Genomic DNA, 12,775 nt, shown 5'->3' with positions numbered 1-12,775 from the left:
CATATAACAACTCTTATTTATTATACTCCACAAACCAATTTAGGCCCAATAAAATAAATAACTCCAATTAAATCAAAATATCACTTTTATTAATATTCCAACAATATAATAAATTCCGACTTGTAAATAATATTATTCTTAATTTTATTCTTCGATCGTCCGACTAAAATCCGACTTTTAACTTAATTAATTCAAATACGTTTCTTAAAATAACACTGACAATCCAAATTCGACCAAAATATCATATTTCCGGTCTAATCTTAATTACTCAGAAAAATCCCAAAACTTCAAATATTATTCCAATAATATTTCTCATACTGAAAATATTAAAACTCTTGATTAAATATCGATCCGCTATCCCGAACTAATACCGACTAAATCGTCTCAAAATACGAAAACTTCACTAAACACTCCGAACGTGTAGATTAAGCGAATAATCGAATTTCCGGGCGTTACAACTCTCCCCCACTTAGAATATTTTCGTCCTCGAAAATCTACTTGACAACACCATCGCAACCAAGTCTCGTATCCAATTCTCAAATATCCAAATCGCGTTTGGTAACACTTTAATCACTACTTCTTCGGCACAACAACGATTCCACAAGAACACAAACACATTACTATTCTTACCATATTCACCATAATCTACGACCCAATGCATCATCCTTGCTCATCGCACTTATTCCAACAGTCTATCAATCCAAACATCAAGATAACTCCACTTCACAGTCTTCTGACATATCGTCCTTCACTTCTTACAAGTTGTATAACAACAGTGCAACGTAATGCTTTCGCTGCACAACTCTGATAATTCTTCTTTAAGTCACTGCCTTATTAAAACTCCGTCAACTGTATGGTTCACAAATTTTTCAATCCAACGCAGAGATTCCTTAATATTCATTTTCACATCGTTGTTTCACTGTTACTTCCAAATCTTTGCCTTGCGACATTCGCTTGTACAATACTCACTACTCCGAATTGTTCATTTCGTCAAACTCTTACTCAACCACTCCTCTTATCAAGTTATACAAACTGGTGAGCGACTACCTTCACGACGTAACATCAATACTCTTTCTCTACTATTAAGATAGCAAGACAGATCTATAACATTCAGTACAATTGTCATCTACCATTAACAATGGATTGAGGGTGATCAGTTCCCCAATTTGTCAATTAGTATTCGACAACCATAGTGGAGTATAAACTGTCGTTACTTCGTAATAGCGTCATCTCCGAATTTTCACTCAAATCCATTAACACGTCATAATCCAATGATTCACCTTGGGTTTTTCACAACTCCCGCAACCTCCTACTCGTTCGATCTTGTCGATAAGACACCGACGTTCAAACAGATTACAAAATCCGCCTCGTAGTCACTTAGCATCACACAATCTTCAAACATCTCTTCATGTCCATAATTACTTCTATACTCATACTTCACAATTCGTCTCGTCTCAACCAAAATCCTACTCGCATCAAAATGGTGATAAAAATTATCTACAATTTTTCTTTTATATCTGCCGCCACCTCGGTTTCTCAAATGCGACTTCAATCGCCCCAAAGTCTGAGTCTCTTGCACTACTGCTTCACTCTTCCTCAAAAGTCATCGGCGCTAAAATCATCCCTAATACCGAACATCTCGAGATCTCGTCTTAATCATCAACAACAAGCTCTACTCAAACTCGCTTCTGACATTGGCAGTAATAACCGTCCTTATAACAAAATTAGTCTCGTCATTGTTTTGACGCTTCCATCGGAGTTCAAATCGGACATCCGAAACTCAAGCTACGTGCATCTTCGAGTTCCAACCTAAAGTTTATCGCAAAATCATTACTCAATCACTTTTCAAACATCGGTATCTCACACAAAGGTTACTCACACCGACAACTTCACAATCCTCAGCCGTGTTGAACATCGTAATTCTCTAACTTCTGCTTTCCAAAATCATTCTTAACTTCACGTCGCCTTCGAATCCAGATAACATCCAAAACTCTCAACAGCGCTTGCACCATCGCTTGTCGACAACATACCAGACTATCTCTTCATCAGAAACCTCTTCGATAAGCAAGGCTTCTCCCCTACTTATCGTCAAATTACTTCCTGTAACAAAACAAATAAGCACCAACAGTGTTCACACACTCGTCGCGTACCAAGGGATAGACAACAATTAGACAACATTGGCCGGACAGACCGACCTGCTCTGATACCACTAATGTAACACCCCATTTCTACCCGGCAGTTATATGCAAGAATCAGAGTTTCAAAATTTCTCAACAATTAAATGAGGTGTCACATATTCATTTCAAACAAATCACTTCATCGCACTTAGCGGATACATAGCACTTTATTTAACCAACTAAACAAATACTCAGCATATAATACTTTTCAAAACGGAATAACTTCATTTATTAAAACATGGCAGAATCATAGTTCTCAATCTTTGAATCAATAACATCCTATTCATCTAAGATAAAACAATAAACAACAACAATCATAAATATCATAAATCATCCCCCCGAGTGCTACGTATCAGAGCGACAACCGACTCGATTAACAACAACTAAATCTTCATACTCGAACACATGCACGTTACCAATATAAAGGCAATGGCGATTAAGAGATAAAGGTGAGATATTAAATCATATAAGTGAGCGCATGATAAATTGTATATTAGGATCCAGGCATATATAGTCATCACATCGCAAGTATTAATGTTGTTATAAACTTCATGCTTTCACTAATTCACAAATCTCACATACTTTACATCTCACAACAAGTCACCACAAATCATATTCACATCAATTACATATAAAAATCATTCCTTTACCTTGCAAGCTAATTCACGATACATCACATATAAGTCACACAATTATAGCCCCCAAAACATCACCGCATATAAGCCATACATCTAGTCACAAAACAACACATATAAGTCACACCAGACATATTCACTTAATCGCATTCACAAATATTGATATCATCATACTATTCATAAAATCATCAATTCACATCTTCACATACTTCCATCGTTTGACAAGTCACGAAATACAATCACGATATAGTCACAAAACATCACAAACTACAATCACATAAGACACATGGGACATGACTCATGTATATGCATGTGGTACCAATCGGAGCATCAGCCCCCGTCACCAATTGCCCGAATCTGAGGCATAAGGCATAAGCCTTTGTCACTAATTTGCCAATCCAGTGATGCGTCCGCAAGTGCACGGATATATCGAAGCAATATAAAAGATTGTCGAACCACAGAGACCAATGTCAACCTACTGTAATCTATTGGTGCTTTGTAAAGCTAAGGCTAATGAACGTTTGATTAAGGGGAACCTAAGAACTAAAACTGAAATAAAACTAAGATTAAGATAAATATAGGAGAAGAGAGACCGGAATGTGATTCCTCGTACTTCAGGAACTCTGTAATTCGTTGGCTTATAAAAATGTTAAAAACATATTTAGTAGAAAATATTAGCTTAAAGACTAAACCTCACACTCTCGTGGTTTTGAATAAAGTCACGCTCTTCAACCGTAGGATATTGCTCTTGCTCGCCCACTTAAATCAAGGAACGCGGTTTGAAAACTAAACAAGTTCTAATTAATCCTAAAGCGCTCTTGCTGTGTTTAGGATTAATGCCTAGTTTTTACTATCTGGTTCAACCCCCATGCTCTCGCAGTGCCGGTTCGAACCTTAATAGATCTCTCACTCTCGTGACGAAATCGTGGTAGGTAACCTTTCACTCTCGTGACAAGGTTACCTAAATTAATATTAAAAACATAAACCAAAATATAAATTAATAATACTAATTTAAACCAACACAATTACCGAGTCCCGTCGGAGACGACGGTCCTCACACACCAGACTCAAAACAATTTAGCCGGACATGGAATTAAGCGTAAACAGATTAAACATGCGGATTGAAATTAAGAGCAACATGGAAATTAAATTAAACAAAACGATAAATAATAATAATAATAATAATAATAATAAAGCGATAAAATGAAACCTGTAAATAATGCAAAAAGGAAAGATGGAATTAATTTCTGAAATAAACTTCGCGTGCATTAGCTGGAATTGAAATTGGATTATACCGGCACTTGACAATTAGGTAACGGAATTGAAAAGAAAGAAAGCATAAAGTAAATCTAACAGAGTGGTAGTTCCTCAATGTGAGAAACTACCACTTTTACATGGTAGAAAAACTGCCTAAAAACTAAAGAAGGAGAAGCTCTGCCGAAAAGAGAAAACGGCGCCCCCTTTTGCTGCTAAATGATCAGTATTTATACTCATGGTATCCAAGCTTAGGTTGAGAAATTGTAGGAGGAGATTTAACTGCATTCGTCTCAGTAGCAGACTTTTTGGAGGAGAAATAGGTGGAGAGAAACCAGGGCTTGACGAACGTTTCTTTCTGGGCGTGAGTGTGTGACTCACGTCACACACTAAATAAAGGAACATGCCGACCGGCAGGAGGGGGAGGTAGCCGACCGGCGTGGCATGGTGTGTGCCCCTCGTCGTGGCATAAATGTGGCTAACGTCACACATATGTTTATATATATATATATATATATATATATATATATATATTTATATATTTATATATTTATATATTTTATATATATATATATATATATATATATATAAGTGGTGGGCTCCATGTTTATATATATATATATATATATATATATATATATATATATATATATATTATATATCATTTTCTTCATTTCTTCCTTTTTGGTGGTTTTAAGATCGATTCTTCTCCATTTTTGAGACTTTCTTCATACATGCCATGTAAATAGTAAAAACCTGAAAACATAGAAAATACCGGCATAATACGAATAAAGAGCAACAAAATTAAATGAAATAAAGATATAATTTATGTAAATCGAATCAAATATACGATACATTTACGTGTTATCAACACCCCCACACTTGAACCATTGCTTGTCCTCAAGCAATCAACCAACACGGTAAAAGAAAATGATTAAGCATGATTTTTGAAACAAAGGCACGACACGACTCTTAGTCATATTCAGCTGCTAGGCTAATGTTAGATTGATAGGTATGAATGTCAACACCAAGGATACCGTAATGACACAATGTTCAAAAACTCCCTCCTTATACAAACCAATTCGAATCATGCCATTATAACTCAAGCTATATCTCTCGTTTTTCTTTCACTCTTTTCATTCAAGCGCAATCACATTAAGCCCGTTATCCGTACACGCACATAGTAGGGAAATCGGTTAGCGACTATGATCCTTTTCTTTTCTTTAGCACGGGGTTCAGGTTTTTAGTGGTGCAACCCCATTTTTCCCAACTGCGGTTATGGGGGATCGGACCGTAGTCCACCCTACCAAGCCCAGTACCAGTGACCTCTAGGCCAACCAACAGCGGGTGCTAATTATTAAATTCTTATAGGCTTAACAACCGTTGGGCTAAATGACCGGGTGAGGGTTACCTAACTTAGAAGGTTGTTTTTCAATTAAATCATTTATTTATTAAAAACAGGATCATTCACTTATATTCATCGACTCCCTACGTAGTTTGTGCTTAAGATGGTGCCGACTGCTAATATAAACTACTTAAGAGCTACTCTGAAAACTTGAGCCTAAGGTCTCGGCATAATGGGTACTCAAATTGATATTACATAATGAGGGGGTTTAGGTTGTCAGGACGGTATCGATGTTGTTGAAACATCTCCAAGTCTTTCTAACAAAGCCTAAAGTGTGACAACCTATATACTTTCAGAGTGTGTGTGCCAAAAGAAAAAAAAATTGTTGGTGGTTAAATTTTTTTTTAAAATTTCGGGGATATTCAATAGCAATTGAAAATCACGTATAAAGACTCGACAACACAACTAGAAGACAATAAATAAAGCAATAAATGAAAGAGGTAAAGTTCCGCCCCCACACTTAAACCAAACATTGTACTCAATGTTTTGATAAAAGGTGGAAAAAGGAAAGACAAAACCTGAATGGATGCTACTGACAGGCTATCACGAACAAATCTGCTCCGCGTCCGGAGGAAATACTTTCTCCTATCATGCTCATCAACGGTGTCACCACCAGCAGCAACATTTGTAGGAATGTGCATGGAGACCTGCTCGATTTTGAGATGATCATCTATAGATTTTTCGCCTAGATATGGTTGAGACATGACAAGCGATCCATACTTTTATTTTCTGCATGTTCAAACAATAAAAGGAAAACATTAAATTGAAAGCTCGTGGGTTGCCGCCCACGCAGCGCTTTGTTTAATGTCGATAGCTCGACGGCTTAAGAGTGCAAGCACTCATGGTGGTTCTCTCGAGAATAACTCCTCGGTTAAAATTTTAGTAATTGTCGTTTTCCATGGCCACTTATCGCGCCATCTCACATATCCCTCACCTTTTCTTTTCTTTCTTCTGTGGGGTGGTTCATTCTTTTGAACTTGTGGCGGTGGTTCTGGATCTATCCTAAGTATCAGCTTTTCAAGTTTGAGCTTAGTGATTTCAGTCTTCACCTCAAATGCTAACCTTCCCCTCTTAACATTAATGACATCCCTAGTTTCATGGTCCTCGAACTTTCTCTTTTTATGCAAGACTTCAAACAAGGATGCATTAGTGTGGGTATCTTCCAATACCTTCACATAGTTTATCGTAGCTTCCATATAACTTTGCAGAAAAGGAATCGGTGGGGTATAGGGAGGAGTAAAAACGATATGTGCTTCCTTCTCTACTTCTTCTACAACTTCCCTTTTAGTTGGTGTTGGTGGATTTTTCTCAATCTCCACTCTTTTCTCACTAGAACTCTCCCCACACCGTCACTCTCCTCAATCTCGTAATTACTTTCCTCATAATCACTCTCCTCTGGAATTTCAATTTGTTTTCACTAATGGTTGTTTCCATATACTCCTCAAGTAAGTGTTCTGGTGGCTTTTGTTCAAATTGGGAGATTTGAGTCTCTAATGCCATGTTGTGAGTCGCGAGGGACTCAACCATAGTGGCCAGTTTCCTGAGGGTTTCATTGTTTTGAACACTTTGTTTGATAAACTCTTGGTTCTGGACGGCCTGTGTCTCTACAAAGTGCTCCAACATTGATTCTAACCTAGAGTGAGTTAACGCCTCATCGAAATCCTCCATTGATGCTTCGAAGTTGAAATTATGGGATTCTTGTGGTTCTTCAAAATGGGTTAGCATCGCATTTTGTGTTTCCACAAAGCACTCCGTCATCGTAGATTCTAGCCTAGAAAGAGTTTGCGTTTTAATAAAATTCTTCATTAATATTTCAAGGTCGGATGTATGGGATTCAGGTGACTCCTCAAAATATTGGTCGTGGTGATCGTAGAGGAAATTCGGTTGAGGATAAGTTGGTGTCAAATTGAAATCCTCAATGGATGATTCGAGATTGGAATTGTGGGATTCTTCGGACTCCTCGAAATGTTGGGATTGGTGGTTGAAGAGGTTGCTTGGGTGAGAATCAGGTAGTGACGCGTTGAAATTCTCCAATAATATTTTGAGGTCGGATATATGGGGTTCTTGTGATTCCTCGAGATACTGGGAATGGTAATTATATGGGAAATTTGGGTGCGGTTCCTCGAGATATTGGGAATGGGAATCATAAGTGAAATTTGGGTGCGGTTCCTCGAGATATTGGGAATGGGAGTTGTAGAAAAAATTAGGGTGATACATCTACCTAGGATTATAAGATAATTTTTTTATTTTTTTATTTTAATGCCTTAGTCTATACGGTGTAACAACGAAGTTACAAAATTGACTGAATTGGTCCCCGACAACGGCGCCAAAAACTTGATGCGTCCGCAAGTGCACCGATATATCGAAGTAATATAAAAGATTGTCGAACCACAGAGACCAATGTCAACCTACTATAATCTATTGTTGCTTTGTAAAGCTAAGGCTAATGAATGTTTGATTAAGGGGAACCTAAGAACTAAAACTGAAATAAAACTAAGATTAAGATAAATATAGGAGAAGAGAGACCGGAATGTGATTCCGCGTACTTCGGGAACTCTGTAATTCGTTGGCTTATAAAAATGTTAAAAACATATTTAGTAGAAAATATTAGCTTAAAGACTAAACCTCACACTCTCGTGGTTTTGAATAAAGTCACGCTCTTCAACCGTAGGATATTGCTCTCGCTCGCCCACTTAAATCAAGGAACGCGGTTTGAAAACTAAACAAGTTCTAATTAATCCTAAAGCGCTCTCGCTGTGTTTAGGATTAATGCCTAGTTTTTACTATCTGGTTCGACCCCCACGCTCTCGCAGTGGCGGTTCGAACCTTAATAGATCTCTCACTCTCGTGACGAAATCGTGGTAGGTAACCTTTCACTCTCGTGACAAGGTTACCTAAATTAATATTAAAAACATAAACCAAAATATAAATTAATAATAATAATTTAAACCAACATAATTACCGAAAAGAGAAAAACGGCCACTTTTACATGGTAGAAAAACTGCCTAAAAACTAAAGAAGGAGAAGCTCTGCCGAAAAGAGAAAAACGACGTCCCCTTTTGCTGCTAAATGATCAGTATTTATACTCATGGTATCCAAGCTTAGGTTGAGAAATTGTAGGAGGAGATTTAGCTGCTTCCGTCTCAGTAGCAGACTTTTCGGAGGAGAAATAGGTGGAGAGAAACTAGGGCTTGACGAACGTTTCTTTCTGGGCGTGAGTGTGTGACTCACGTCACACACTAAATAAAGGAACATGCCGACCGGCAGGAGGGGGAGGGCGCCGACTGGCGTGGCATGGTGTGTGCCCCTCGTCGTGGCATAAATGTGGCTAACGTCACACATATGTTTATATATATATTTATATATAAACATGGAGCCCACCACTTATATATATAATATATAAATATATATATATATATATATATATATATATATATTATATATCATTTTCTTCATTTCTTTCTTTTTGGGGGTTTTAAGCTCGATTCTTTTCTCTTTTCGAGACTTTCTTCATACATGCCATGTAAATAGTAAAAACCTAAAAACATAGAAAATACCGGCATAATACGAATAAAGAGCAACAAAATTAAATGAAAATAAAGATATAATTTATGTAAATCGAATCAAATATACGATACATTTACGTGTTATCATCCAGGCCGTCACCAATTTGCCAATCCAGGCCGTCACAGAGTATGCATATGAAATGTGACTCGACAAACAAGACATACACAACATACTCATCACAATCACACATCATCACTAGGCATATGCCCACATCACTTATAATTATCAATTGTTAGAGGTAATTCAACGTCACAATTAATCATTCATATTCACTTAGTCACAAAATTATCATCACAAATATATACAATATCACATATTATCAATCATCACAAACATCTTCATGTTTCAACACATCATCGCAATTATACAACTTCTCATATAAACAAGATTATCACAATTATCATCATGTTCGGCACGTCATCACAAATACACACTTCATCAGGACTATCTCAACTATCGTCATAATCGACTAAAATAACGACAACTCGCTAGGGTTCAAGCCACAAGGCTAATCACATATGATGCACATTAATAAACATATTGGCAATCACAACATTATTCGCAACAAAGGCATTCAAACCGAAATCACAATTTTTTGGTCGGTTCTTAGAGTAATCTCAACATGCTAATTTATCAAGTAAACCAAATCAACTTCCAATTAACATTTAACTAAATTAGATATCATGTTAAGTATCGAAACGACAACGTCACGCTTCTGTTTATCACAACAATTCGACTCATTATGTCAATTCAAATTAGTCTCATAATCCTCTATAAATTAGTCTTCTAATTAACTCACTAATCCACTATCAACTAACAAAAATTATTCACAAAGCATACTTCAATTAATTGTGCAAATTTCGCGTCGCTACAGATTATCTAATTTTCGGTTATATCCTTAATATTCAAGACTTTATGAGTCTTCGAGTTACACTTCCAAGTCACCAAAAACATAACTCAACCGGTTAATTCGGATACAATTCTATTCTTTACCGGTTATTCGATTCGTTCGGTTAAATTCTCAAGATATCGTAATTTACCGATAAACCGAATAGTTAATCTAAGTTCAAGTTTATTTCAATTAAATAGGTTTATTAAAAATTAATTCAACTATCAATTTCGACAAAAGAACACCACCATGTTAATATACTAATTAAACATAGCTACCACGTAAATTTTCATCAAATTCCGGACAACTAATTATATTGCTTAATTCAGCTATTTCGATCAAACGGGACTGTTTTACATTATAAAATTACCACTATAAATCTCATATCACTTCAATATCCATTTCCAATATTCTTACACCTACTGTCATGGCATATGTTTCACAAATGCTATTGTTTCATCACTAAGGTTCTATTGTTTTTATTATAATTCATTCTAAGACCATGATTCTTTTCATTCACATTACTTGCATATTTATATATTAAATAAAAAATGTTAACTAACGGTGTGTAGGTGGAACGAAACAGGGCACAAACAGAATTAAGTTACAGTATAATACAATGAAGTGGCAATGAAACAAAACAAACATAACACAATACCATTATCATAATCAATCAAATTTCAAACCGTGACAGCAAGCAACAAATCCAGCACAACACAATGAATAACCTATACCCTAATCCCCAACATACAAAGTTTCATAAGCCCCATTATAGGAAGAGAACCCTACCCTTACCTTATCAATGGAAGCAACTTAATGGGTCTCTAATTGCATCTTCAATTGACACCATGGATGAAAAATCTTCAAGCTCCTTCTTCTCTATAGTCTTGCCTCTTTCTTCTCTATTCTTGTTCTCTTCATTATGACCACTCTCCTCTTTCCAATTCTCTAATACCCTAATATAAAATCCAATTTGGGCTTAGCATATAACAACTCTTATTTATTATACTCCACAAACCAATTTAGGCCCAATAAGATAAATAACTCCAATTAAATCAAAATATCACTTTTATTAATATTCCAACAATATAATAAATTCCGACTTGTAAATAATATTATTCTTAATATTATTCTTTGATCCTCCGACTAAAATCCGACTTTTAACTTAAAAAATTCAAATATGTTTCTTAAAATAACACTGACAATCCAAATTCGACCAAAATATCATATTTCCGGTCTAATCTTAATTACTCAGAAAAATCCCAAAACTTCAAATATTATTCCGATAATATTTCTAATACTGAAAATATTAAAACTCTTGATTAAATATCGATCCGCTATCCCGAACTAATACCGACTAAATCGTCTCAAAATACAAAAACTTCACTAAACACTCCGAACGTGTAGATTAAGCGAATAATCGAATTTCCGGGCGTTACAACTCTCCCCCACTTAGAATGTTTTCGTCCTCGAAAATCTACTTGACAACACCATCGCAACCAAGTCTCGTATCCAATTCTCAAATATCCAAATCGCGTTTGGTAACACTTTAATCACTACTTCTTCGGCACAACAACGATTCCACAAGAACACAAACACATTACTATTCTTACCATATTCACCATAATCTACGACCCAATGCATCATCCTTGCTCATCGCACTTATTCCAATAGTCTATCAATCCAAACATCAAGATAACTCCGCTTCACAGTCTTCTGACATATCGTCCTTCACTTCTTACAAGTTGTATAACAATAGTGCAACGTAATGCTTCCGCTGCACAACTCTGATAATTCTTCTTTAAGTCACTGCCTTATTAAAACTCCGTCAACTGTATGGTTCACAAATTTTTTAATGCAACGTAGACTTTCCTTAATATTCATTTTCACATCGTTGTTTCACTGTTACTTCCAAATCTTTGCCTTGCGACATTCGCTTGTACAATACTCACTACTCCGAATTGTTCATTTCGTTAAACTCTTACTCAACCACTCTGATCAGTGGTTTTCACACATATATTTACCGTTGTTTTTAAGTATCTTCAAGTTATTTTATTTAGTGTTTTATGTTATTATTCGTCATTTTATGCTTTGGTTGTGTGTTTTAATATTTTTGGGCTCATATGGATAAATCGGAATAAATCAGTGCATAAATCGGGGTTTCGAGGAAGTTCAGAAAGTATAATTAAGGAGGCCTGACACGGGTGGCCGTGTTACTCAACACGGTCCGTGTCAGGGAGAGCGCTGAAACGAAGTTTGGAAAGAAAATAATAACAATGGACCAACACGGGTGCCCGTGTTGCTCAACACGGCCCGTGTTGGGTTTGACGCTGATTTCAGTGATTTTTATTAATTTGTTCAGTGGCTGGCCTGCAAGGGTGTTTTCGGGATTTCCAACAAACTTAAGTGAGTCTGCACTATTCAGGAAGAGTTTTCAAGATGAATTAGGGATCTTTTTGCCACACGAAGAATTGGAGGATTGAGAGAAGAAGCCTATGCAATTGGAGAAGAATAGAGAACTCTCATGAGCGGAAGCCATTGAAGATCAAAGTTCATCATCTCTATTGTAATGTCTTTATTTGATATCTTTGTAATTTCTTTGGATGATATGAAGAGCTAATCCCCCCAATGCTAGGGGGTGTCCCTGATTAACATTTGTGATGATCTTGAATTCTGAATTTCAATAACATATTTCTCTTTCATGTTCAATTTAATGGTATAAGGTTTTTAATGCTTTCCTTGTCGGACCAACTGGGTTGATTTATGACTGACAATTAGGATTGACCTCCATTGTTAGGATTTTTATACCATTATACTATAGTAGATATCACCTAGGACTAGGGATACC

This window comes from Vicia villosa, linkage group LG4 (genome assembly GCF_029867415.1).
Source record: "Vicia villosa cultivar HV-30 ecotype Madison, WI linkage group LG4, Vvil1.0, whole genome shotgun sequence".
Classification (NCBI taxonomy): Eukaryota; Viridiplantae; Streptophyta; class Magnoliopsida; order Fabales; family Fabaceae; genus Vicia; species Vicia villosa.
This window is presented reverse-complemented; position numbering follows the sequence as displayed.